We start from the raw sequence: 12,641 nt of genomic DNA, 5'->3' as shown, positions 1-12,641 counted from the left end.
CAAGAATTTTAAACTAATTACACCTAATCTAAGCCCCCTAATAAAATAACAAAGCCCCCCAAAATAAAAAAATGCCCTACCCTATACTAAATTACAAAAGTTAACAGCTCTATTACCTTACCAGCCCTTAAAAGGGCCTTTTGCGGGGCATGCCCCAAAGAAAACAGCTCTTTTGCCTGTAAAAAAAAACACAATTCCCCCCCACATTACAACCCACCACCAACATACCCCTACTCTAACCCAAACCCTCCTTAAATAAACCTAACACTACCCCCCTGAAGATCTCGCTACCTTGAGTTGTGTTCACCCAGCCGGGCCAAAGTCTTCATCCGATGGGGCAGAAGAGGACATCCAGACCGGCAGAAGTCTTCATCAAAGCGGGGCAAGAAGAGGTCTTCCATCCATCAGAAAAGTACCAAAAAACAAACAAACACTAAATTACCAAAAATAATAAAATATTACAATAATTTTAAACTAATTACACCTAATCTAAGCCCCCTACTAGCTATTAATATAGCTACAATATAACTAATAGTTACATTGTAGCTATTTTAGGATTTATATTTATTTTACAGGCAACTTTGTATTTATTTTAACTAGGTACAATAGTTATTAAATAGTTAATAACTATTTAATAACTACCTAGCTAAAATAAATACAAATTTACCTGTAAAATAAATCCTAACCTAAGTTACAATTACACCTAACACTACACTATCATTAAATTAATTAAATAAATGAATCCTATTTAAAACTAAATACTTACCTGTAAAATAAATCCTAAAATAGCTACAATGTAACTATTAGTTATATTGTAGCTATTTTAGGATTTATATTTATTTTACAGGCAACTTTGTATTTATTTTAACTAGGTAAAATAGCTATTAAATAGATATTTACTGTTTAATAGCTACCTAGTTAAAATAATTACAAAATTACCTGTAAAATAAATCCTAACCTAAGTTACAATTAAACCTAACACTACACTATCATGAAATAAATTAAATAAATTAACTACAAGTACCTACAATTAAATACAATGAAATAAACTAAACTAAAGTACAAAAAACAAACAATAAATTACAAAAAATAAAAAAATGTTACAAGAATTTTAAACTAATTACACCTAATCTAAGCCCCCTAATAAAATAACAAAGCCCCCAAAATAAAAAATGCCCTACCCTATACTAAATTACAAAAGTTAACAGCTCTATTACCTTACTAGCCCTTAAAAGGGCCTTTTGCGGGGCATGCCCCAAAGAAAACAGCTCTTTTGCCTGTAAAAAAAAACACAATACCCCCCCCCCCACATTACAACCCACCACCCACATACCCCTACTCTAACCCAAACCCCCCTTAAATAAACCTAACACTACCCCCCTGAAGATCTCCCTACCTTGAGTCGTGTTCACCCAGCCGGGCCGAAGTCTTCATCCGATGGGGCAGAAGAGGACATCCAGACCGGCAATTTTAAACGAATTACAGCTAATCTAAGCCCCCTAATAAAATAACAAAGCCCCCCAAAATAAAAAAAAAATGCCCTACCCTATACTAAATTACAAAAGTTAACAGCTCTATTACCTTACCAGCCCTTAAAAGGGCCTTTTGCGGGGCATGTCCCAAAGAAAACAGCTCTTTTGCCTGTAAAAAAAACACAATACCCCCCCCACATTACAACCCACCACCCACATACCCCTACTCTAACCCAAACCCTCCTTAAATAAACCTAACACTACCCCCCTGAAGATCTCGCTACCTTGAGTTGTGTTCACCCAGCCGGGCCGAAGCCTTCATCCGATGGGGCAGAAGAGGACATCCAGACCGGCAGAAGTCTTCATCCAAGCGGGGCAAGAAGAGGTCTTCCATCCATCAGAAAAGTACCAAAAAACAAACAAACACTAAATTACCAAAAATAATAAAATATTACAATAATTTTAAACTAATTACACCTAATCTAAGCCCCCTACTAGCTATTAATATAGCTACAATATAACTAATAGTTACATTGTAGCTATTTTAGGATTTATATTTATTTTACAGGCAACTTTGTATTTATTTTAACTAGGTACAATAGTTATTAAATAGTTAATAACTATTTAATAACTACCTAGCTAAAATAAATACAAATTTACCTGTAAAATAAATCCTAACCTAAGTTACAATTACACCTAACACTACACTATCATTAAATTAGTTAAATAAATTAATCCTATTTAAAACTAAATACTTACCTGTAAAATAAACCCTAATATAGCTACAATATAACTAATAGTTACATTGTAGCTATTTTAGGATTTATATTTATTTTACAGGCAACTTTGTATTTATTTTAACTAGGTAAAATAGCTATTAAATAGATTTTACTGTTTAATAGCTACCTATTTAAAATAATTACAAAATTACCTGTAAAATAAATCCTAACCTAAGTTACAATTAAACCTAACACTACACTATCATGAAATAAATTAAATAAATTAACTACAAGTACCTACAATTAAATACAATGAAATAAACTAAACTAAAGTACAAAAAAACAAACAATAAATTACAAAAAATAAAAAAATGTTACAAGAATTTTAAACTAATTACACCTAATCTAAGCCCCCTAATAAAATAACAAAGCCCCCCAAAATAAAAAAATGCCCTACCCTATACTAAATTACAAAAGTTAACAGCTCTATTACCTTACCAGCCCTTAAAAGGGCCTTTTGCGGGGGCATGCCCCAAAGAAAACAGCTCTTTTGCCTGTAAAAAAAAAACCACAATACCCCCCCCCACATTACAACCCACCACCCACATACCCCTACTCTAACCCAAACCCCCCTTAAATAAACCTAACACTACCCCCCTGAAGATCTCCCTACCTTGAGTCGTGTTCACCCAGCCGGGCCGAAGTCTTCATCCGATAGGGCAGAAGAGGACATCCAGACCGGCAGAAGTCTTCATCCAAGCGGGGCAAGAAGAGGTCTTCCATCCATCAGAATTCTTGATCCAGGCGGCATCTTCTCTGTTCATCCATCCGGAGCGGAGCGGCAGCATCCTGAAGACATCCGATTCGGAGCATCCTCTTCTTTCTTGATCCGACGACTAAATGACTGTACCTTTAAGTGACGTCATCCAAGATGGCGTCCCTTGAATTCCAATTGGCTGATAGAATCCTATCCCAGAATTAAGGTAGGAAAAATCTGATTGGCTGATTCAATCAGCCAATCAGATTCAAGTTCAATCCTTTTGGCTGATCCAATCAGCCAATCAGATTGACCTCGCATTCTATTGGCTGTTCCGATCAGCCAATAGAATGCGAGGTCAACCTGATTGGCTGATTGGATCAGCCAATCGGATTGAACTTGAATCTGATTGGCTGATTGAATCAGCCAATCAGATTTTCCTACCTTAATTCCGATTGGCTGATAGAATCCTATCCGCGTCGGATGTATTCAGGATGCTGCCGCTCCGCTCCAGATGGATGAACATAGAAGATGCCGCCTGGATCAAGACTTCTGATGGATGGAAGACCTCTTCTTGCCCCGCTTGGAGGAAGACTTCTGCCGGTCTGGATGTCCTCTTCTGCCCCATCGGATGAAGACTTCGGCCCGGCTGGGTGAACACGACTCAAGGTAGGGAGATCTTCAGGGGGGTAGTGTTAGGTTTATTTAAGGGGGGTTTGGGTTAGAGTAGGGGTATGTGGGTGGTGGGTTGTAATGTGGGGGGGGGGTATTGTGTTTTTTTTTACAGGCAAAAGAGCTGTTTTCTTTGGGGCATGCCCCCGCAAAAGGCCCTTTTAAGGGCTGGTAAGGTAATAGAGCTCTTAACTTTTGTAATTTAGTATAGGGTAGGGCATTTGTTTTATTTTGGGGGTCTTTGTTATTTTATTAGGGGGCTTAGATTAGGTGTAATTAGTTTAAAATTCTTGTAATATTTTTTTATTTTTTGTAATTTAGTGTTTGTTTTTTTGTACTTTAGTTTATTTCATTGTATTTAATTGTAGGTACTTGTAGTTAATTTATTTAATTTATTTAATGATAGTGTAGTGTTAGGTTTAATTGTAACTTAGGTTAGGATTTATTTTACAGGTAATTTTGTAATTATTTTAACTAGGTAGCTATTAAACAGTAAATATCTATTTAATAGCTATTTTACCTAGTTAAAATAAATACAAAGTTGCCTGTAAAATAAATATAAATCCTAAAATAGCTACAATGTAACTATTAGTTATATTGTAGCTATATTAGGGTTTATTTTACAGGTAAGTATTTAGTTTTAAATAGGATTCATTTATTTAATTAATTTAATGATAGTGTAGTGTTAGGTGTAATTGTAACTTAGGTTAGGATTTATTTTACAGGTAAATTTGTATTTATTTTAGCTAGGTAGTCATTAAATAGTTATTAACTATTTTATAACTATTGTAACTAGTTAAAATAAATACAAAGTTGCCTGTAAAATAAATATAAATCCTAAAATAGCTACAATGTAACTATTAGTTATATTGTAGCTATATTAATAGCTAGTAGGGGGCTTAGATTAGGTGTAATTAGTTTAAAATTCTTGTAATATTTTATTATTTTTGGTAATTTAGTGTTTGTTTGTTTTTTGGTACTTTTCTGATGGATGGAAGACCTCTTCTTGCCCCGCTTGGATGAAGACTTCTGCCGGTCTGGATGTCCTCTTCTGCCCCATCGGATGAAGACTTCGGCCCGGCTGGGTGAACACGACTCAAGGTAGGGAGATCTTCAGGGGGGTAGTGTTAGGTTTATTTAAGGGGGGTTTGGGTTAGAGTAGGGGTATGTGGGTGGTGGGTTGTAATGTGGGGGGGGGTATTGTGTTTTTTTTTACAGGCAAGAGAGCTGTTTTCTTTGGGGCATGCCCCCGCAAAAGGCCCTTTTAAGGGCTGGTAAGGTAATAGAGCTGTTAACTTTTGTAATTTAGTATAGGGTAGGGCATTTTTTATTTTGTGGGGCTTTGTTATTTTATTAGGGGGCTTAGATTAGGTGTAATTAGTTTAAAATTCTTGTAATATTTTTTTATTTTTTGTAATTTAGTGGGGGATTTTTTGTACTTTAGTTTAGTTTATTTAATTGTATTCAATTGTAGGTACTTGTAGTTAATTTATTTAATGATAGTGTAGTGTTAGGTTTAATTGTAACTTAGGTTAGGATTTATTTTACAGGTAATTTTGTAATTATTTTAACTAGGTAGCTATTAAATAGTCAATAACTATTTAATAGCTATTGTACCTAGTTAAAATAAATACAAAGTTGCCTGTAAAATAAATATAAATCCTAAAATAGCTACAATGTAACTATTAGTTATATTGCAGCTATATTAGGGTTTATTTTACAGGTAAGTATTTAGTTTTAAATAGGATTCATTTATTGAATTATAGTAAATTTATTTCATTTTATTTAAATTATATTTAAGTTAGGGGGTGTTAGTGTTAGACTTAGGTTTAGGGGTTGATAACCTTATTATAGTAGCGGCGACGTTGGGGGCGGGAGATTAGGGGTTAATAATTGTAGGTAGGTGGCGGCGATGTTAGGGAGGGCAGATTAGGGGTTAATAAAATGTATTATAGTGTTTGTGAGGCGGGAGTGCGGCGATTTAGGGGTTAATACATTTATTATAGTGGCGGCGATTTCCGGTCGGCAGATTAGGGGTTAATACTTGTAGTTAGATTGCGGCAACGTTGGGGGGGGGCAGATTAGGGGTTAATAAATATAATGTAGGGGTCGGCGATGTTAGGGACAGCAGATTAGGGGTTAATAGCTATAATTTTAGGTTGCGGCGATATCAGGTCGGCAGATTAGGGGTTAATACTTGTAGTTAGAGTGCGACGACATTGGGGGGGGCAGATTAGGGGTTAATAACTATAACATAGGGGTCGGCGATGTTAGGGACAGCAGATTAGGGGTTAATCGCTATAATGTAGGTGGCGGCAATATCCGGTCGCAGATTAGGGGTTAATACTTGTAGTTAGATTGCGGCGACGTTGGGGGGGGGGCAGATTAGGGGTTAATAACTATAATGTAGGGGTCGGCGATGTTAGGGGCAGCAGATTAGGGGTTAATAGCTATAATGTAGGCGGCGGCGATATCCGGTTGGCAGATTAGGGGTTAATACTTGTAGTTAGATTGTGGCGACGTTGGGGGGCAGATTAGGGGTTAATAACTATAATGTAGTGGTCGGCGGTGTTAGGGACAGCAGATTAGGGGTTAATAGCTATAATGTAGGCAGCGATATCCGGTCGGCAGATTAGGGGTTAATACTTGTAGTTAGATTGCGGCGACGTTGGGGGGGGGGCAGATTAGGGGTTAATAACTATAATGTAGGGGTCGGCGATGTTAGGGACAGCAGATTAGGGGTTCATAGCTATAATGTAGGCGGTGGCGATATCCGGTCGGCAGATTAGGGGTTAATAAGATAATGCAGGTGTCAGCGGTAGCGGGGGCGGCAGATTAGGGGTTAATAAGTGTTAGATTAGGGGTGTTTAGAGACTCGGGGTACATGTTAGGGTGTTAGGTGCAGACTTAGTGTTTCCCCATAGGAAACAATGGGGCTGCGGTGTTAGGTTTTTTTTCAGCCGAAACTCCCATTGTTTCCTATGGGGAAATGCCGAATTTTACCGAGCTAATTCGGATTTATTCGGAGATACGGCAGCTATTTCAGATTCATTTGGTAGATTCGGAAGTATTTTAATTCGGAAATTCTCTGAATTTACTGAATTTTCCAAATTTCCGAATAAATCCGAAACGAACCGCACATGTCTAGAGCGTATTGCTCTCTGCATTCAGCAAAGTCTTGCAGACCTGATCCGTAGTGTCGGATCAGGTCCGCAAGACCTTTCTTAAATACGGGCCAATGTCTGTTGATTCAACTCCAATTTTCCTGTTTTGGTGATGAGATGATCTTTAACCAGTCCTGGACTTCACAGACAGAAAAATTCCGGAACTGGAAACTCCCACTACAGACCACATTTACTTTTCTATAGTTGGAGAGATCTTCTTTGGCATGGATCCCAGGATATCAGTCCATATCCAGTTTAAGTGGTCTGCCAGACAACAGAAGCTGTCATTCACAGCCTGATCTCTCCTGTGGAGTCCATGACCCTCGAGCAGATTATTCTAGTCTTTACCACCCCTCCATACATTTCTGGTATATGCTTCTTGACTGCCTGGAACTGTGTATGATCTGGGCTCTCTAGTACAGGACGATCCTTGATAGAGCATAAGAGTGTCCCTCCAGCACTGTGCAGTAATTGTACAGTGTGTAGTTTCAGGTCCCTTCTCACTGCTCAAAAGGTGAGTTGATTCACAACATTGTCCTCAGCCACACCAACTGTATATATATTTTTAATAGCTTCCAACAGATTTGTACATTTTGATTTCAGCATATGTTTTCACACAGAACGAAAAAACAAGAAATTCAGAAATGAACCAATATAAACCAAATATCGGTACATATTCAAAAAATATTATGGCTAGTATACTACTAAACAAAAGAAAAAAAGAAAAGAGGAACCCCTCTGATATATGTAAACCATAAAAATCTCATTCTGTGGATTCAGCTAGCATTCCGTACTCTTTTTAATTTTCGTTAGAGTATTTTTTATTTTTCTCAACACATAAAAAAAAAAAAAAAACGAAAATATTACCATAAACCTAACAGAACTAATTCAGTATTTCTAAATGGGTAAATTAAATATTCAATTTCACTCGGAGGAAGGGATTTGATAAAGACTGACCACTTTCTGAAAAATAGGGTAACGTCATTTTCATCATTTAGGTTAGTATCTATCTGTTCAAGAATACATTGTTTTTTAAGGCTTTTTAACCTCTTGGATACTGGGGGTTGCCCTATTTTTCCATTTTTTAAGGATTAAGTATCTTACTGCTAATATTACTAAATTGACAATTTTGGTATTTGTGGACCGATCCTCCAAATCCTTCCAAAGATATACTATGTGTAGTGGTGATAGGATCGGAGGGGAGGTTCCCATTGCCTTAAGCCAATATTCTATTTTCAGCCAAAATTGTTGAATGTTTGGACAATCCTAAAACATGTGTATAAGGTTGGCCGAGGGTAAAGAGCATCTAGGACAGCGATTAAAGTCAGAATTTCCACACCAGGAACCTTTCTCAGGAGTAAAAAAGGTCATAAGTAACAATTTTATATGTGATTCTCTCCAAGTAGATGAGAGGGTAATTCGTGAGACCTCGGATATTGAGAATTGAATTAAACTAGTATACCCGAAGTTTTGCGACAAGGCCGCCGCCCAGTAAGTAGAAATTTTTTTCCAAGTTCAAGTCTCCTTTTAAAGTACTTAGGTCTAAATAACTAGAAGAGATTGACATGAAACCATTTTTAGCTAATAATAGCCATTTTTCTATGGTCCCAAGTGTCCAGTTCCAACCAAAATTATTTACTAAACTCAAGGCGAAGTGCCTTGCTTGAAGGTAGGCGAAAAACTCTGTGTGAGAAAGGTTGAACTCCTCTCTTAAAGAACCAAAAGTTTTTATACATTTCCTGTCAAAATCCAGTAATTGAAAAATTTTATCAAAGCCCAAAGCCTTCCACCTTTGAAAAAGAGGTGAATGAAGTCCGGCTTGGAATTGAGGATTACCTGTTAATAGGGTTGCACCGATACTTGTTTTCAAATACTCGCCGATACCAATTACCGATACTTTTTTTATGTCATGTGACAGTTTACCAAGCACAATACCGACTAATTATTTAAGATTTCTTCTTTATAATTATGAAGGACTGTAGCTCAAAAGACATTATGAAATAAAACAGGTATTATTTGTCACAAAGTTCACAGAACATGTTTAGAAATAAAAATATTACAATAAAATATTAACAACAACAAAAAATAACAAATATAAAATTGAAACCAACCAAAAGTGCCATAGAGTAAAAAAATAGAACAGAATACTGTTTAATTATGGTGAACAACACTATGGGCTAGATTACATTTGACTGGTAAGCTTTACCAATGCTCTCATTACGTCCTACTCCATTAAAGGCTATGGCATTGGAAATGTGAAAAGAGCATTGGTAAAGCTTACCAATCAAATGTAATCTAAATCTAGTCCTATAATTGCAGGATGAGTGTTCATTGGGATTAACTTAAGTTTTCCTATGAGTACTCTTCCTGCAATTATATAAGCTAAGATGTTCCTCAGAGTACAGTATGTTTTGAACATACTTGTGCAAGATGAGAACTAGCAGTATAAAAGGCAATCTAGCAATTAGAATCATTTTTCAAAAGTTAGTGGCAAGTTCTTTTTAAGGAACAGAACAGAAGCATCTCTGCATGTTCAGCTATAAGTCTGTTTTTGCTATCAGTAAGGAGGTTCAACTTTCCACACTACTGCATGGGGCAGAAAGATATTTTTGGGCCATTTTAGCCAGAGCTGGAGTTTATTAACTGCCCAGTACATCAGGGGTTTGTCTGAACGCAGTACAGTGATCTCTCCTACAATAAGACCAATTTGTATTGGCAGAACAGTAGTAAACAATTTTTATTTTAGTCTCCACTCCAGCTTTAAATGAAATGGGAACATGCAGTTTGAAAAAAACACCACAAGATAGCATGTGGGTAGTAAGTGGAGGTATCGGTTTAAGTATCGGTGCATTTACACGAGTACAAGTACTCATGCAAGTACTTGGTATCGGTACCGATACCGATACTAGTATCGGTATCGGTGCAACCCTACCTGTTAATGGCATAAGTTTGGACACACGATGTTCTACATTGAGGAGTTTACAAACTCTCCACCAGGCCTGAAGGGGATTGAACATAGTCCTAATTTTTTTCACCTCTCTGGGTAGAGAACTAGAACTACAATGAATAATTGCTAAAAGGGCATATGGAAATATGACATTTTTCTCAAGTTCATTGTCAGTAACGTAATCTCTCTCGGAGATCCAATCCATGATCAGGGGAACCAGAAATGCATAATTAATATATCTTGATATCCTTCTGGGAAGAGATAATTTAGATAGGGAAATTCTGGGCTTTTTATTTTGCCAGATGAATTTTCTTAAGATAGTGTTAAATATTATAACATCTTTTCCTTTAAGGATCAAAGGGATGTTTTGTAAAACATATAGGCCTAGATTTGGAGTTCGGCGTTAGCCGTAAAAACCAGCGTTAGAGGCTCCTAACGCGGGTTTCTTACGGACTCCGGTATTTAGAGTTCAGTTACCGACACTCAAAAAACACCTAACGCTCACATTTCTACCGACACCTCAGAACCAGTAGTAAACATATACCGACAAAAAAAAGATCCACGAATCAAAAAACAAATATTACACAAACTACACTTACAGTCATACAAACACTACACTATGTTTATTTTTCATATTTAATAATTTTTCATCAAAATACAAAGGATTAAAGTTGCGAGATCTCGGGTGTTAGAAAAAAAACAACACAAATCCATTTTCCCATTGACTTACATTGACACACGGGAAAAGACCCTCATATACCTACATCTAACTAATAACATTATCACAAACATACACTCATCGATGCATACAAACAATATACACCACATGACATACAAAAAATATTTATTTATTACAAAAAGAACACGATTTAGTTACTTTTTCACACAAGCTCATGACGTCATTCACTTTACGAGGAAAACCAGTCTTAGAAAAAAAAAATGAACAAATTTTAGAGCCTCCATTGACTTCTATTGGGAAGACGTGCTCGTGCACGTGAAACCCTCATTTCCCTAACGCACGCAAATAGCGTAGACAGAAAAACTCCAAATACCAGCGCTAGAAAATACATGATTTCATGCATTAGACCCAGCTATGATAAATAGATCAAGAAATGACTATTTCCCTATGGTGGATTTATGGATTTTACTTTTTGAATATTCACAACACCATTAAATTCTTTCAGACTTTTATATTACATCAACTACAAATCAACATCACTAGTAACAACATTTTTGTTTTAAAAATATTACATTTAAACGGACACAAAAATAATGTCAACTTTTCAGGATTCACAAACACTACACAATGGGAAACAATTCTCATTTACCTTTATTATTGCATTTCAGTTATTCAACTCATATGGTTGCAGCAACAGCATATCTACATAGGCTTAACACATGATCAGTCATGGATGCACATACATTACTTTTAACATTCACTCATACATGTGCATTCAAATGATGGGGGAAAAACACATTACATTCTCTCTAGGAAACACAAAACAGAACATATGGATTTTACTGTACTTTTAACATCATAATTCCATCACCAGAAACCATTAGGAATTACGTACAACAAGAACATCATTACACCAGATTACAGATGTCACTTTATGGGAAGGAACAACAATGCCAGACCGCTATACAATATTGACAGCTCGGCAATCACTTATATATATAATACTACAGATGACAGCCGGAAGTTATTCAGTATTATTGCGATTTTAAAGGGACGCATACAATATTGACAGCTCGGCAATCACTTATATATACAATACTACAGATGGCAGCTGTTACTTTATCGTTTACAAACAATATTGCAGCAACATTGATCGATCACATTCGATGCACATTATACACAACTATGCACTTTCATTCATGTTAGCCTGGACATGTGCTTGTTACTATAAGATCGCGTTTAAGAAATATTGATTACGCATATGAACAAACATTACAAACATGCACTGTATGTGTGATATTTGACACTTTCACATTGAGAATCATTGTTTGAAAATAACATTTCAGCAAACAACAAATAAACGCCCACTGTGAAAGCATTCGCGCCGCTCACATACAAACAGGTGAATACAATCAGCAATCATTACAAACTCACTACCATTGGACTAATTGTACTATAAATCCCCCAAACAACATGGCCAATGCATCACTTGTGATCCACATCAGATCAAGTGCTTACCTTGTTACGCTGTTTTGAAAGATGGATGACGATGACATGGTAGACGCTGCTGGTGCTGCTATTGGCGAACTAGCTGTTGGTCGAATCAGGCAGCCTCGGCGTCTCAGACTGAGACGAAGGGGTCGTCTGGTTCGAGGTCCTCGTGTCTACAGGGTGAGACCCACCTTGGAAAACATGAGCGACTTTGAGGTTTTTGATAAGTATTGGCTCGATCGCAAACAGCTCATTGGCCTTTACGATCTTCTTAAACCTCATTTGGAGCCACGTATAAGAATAAGGACTGCTGTTCCCGCCATGAGTAAGATGCTAAGCTGTCTATACGTCCTGGCCTCCGGGAGTTTTCAATCCGGAGAACTGTACATGCATGGCCTGGCTCAAGGTACATTCTCTGGGGTGTTTGATAACTTTCTGGACGCCATGGTACGTATCAGTAAGCAATACATAGGATTCCCACAGAATGATGGTGATTGGAGGCGCCTGAAGCGGGAATTCTTTGATATTGCTCAAATGCCCAATGTCTTGGGAGCCATAGATTGTACCCAGATTGCGCTGCGTGCTCCAATTGATGACTCGCCCTTCAGAAATCGCAAACATTTTCATAGCCTCAACGTGCAGTATGTTTGTGACGCACAGATGAGGATTATGCATGTGTGTGCGAATTTTGGAGGGGCTTGTCATGATGCCCGCATCCTCTCTCTGTCGTCCCTGTGGAA

The sequence above is a fragment of the Bombina bombina genome, chromosome 1 (genome assembly GCF_027579735.1).
Source record: "Bombina bombina isolate aBomBom1 chromosome 1, aBomBom1.pri, whole genome shotgun sequence".
Lineage (NCBI taxonomy): Eukaryota > Metazoa > Chordata > Amphibia > Anura > Bombinatoridae > Bombina > Bombina bombina.
This window is presented reverse-complemented; position numbering follows the sequence as displayed.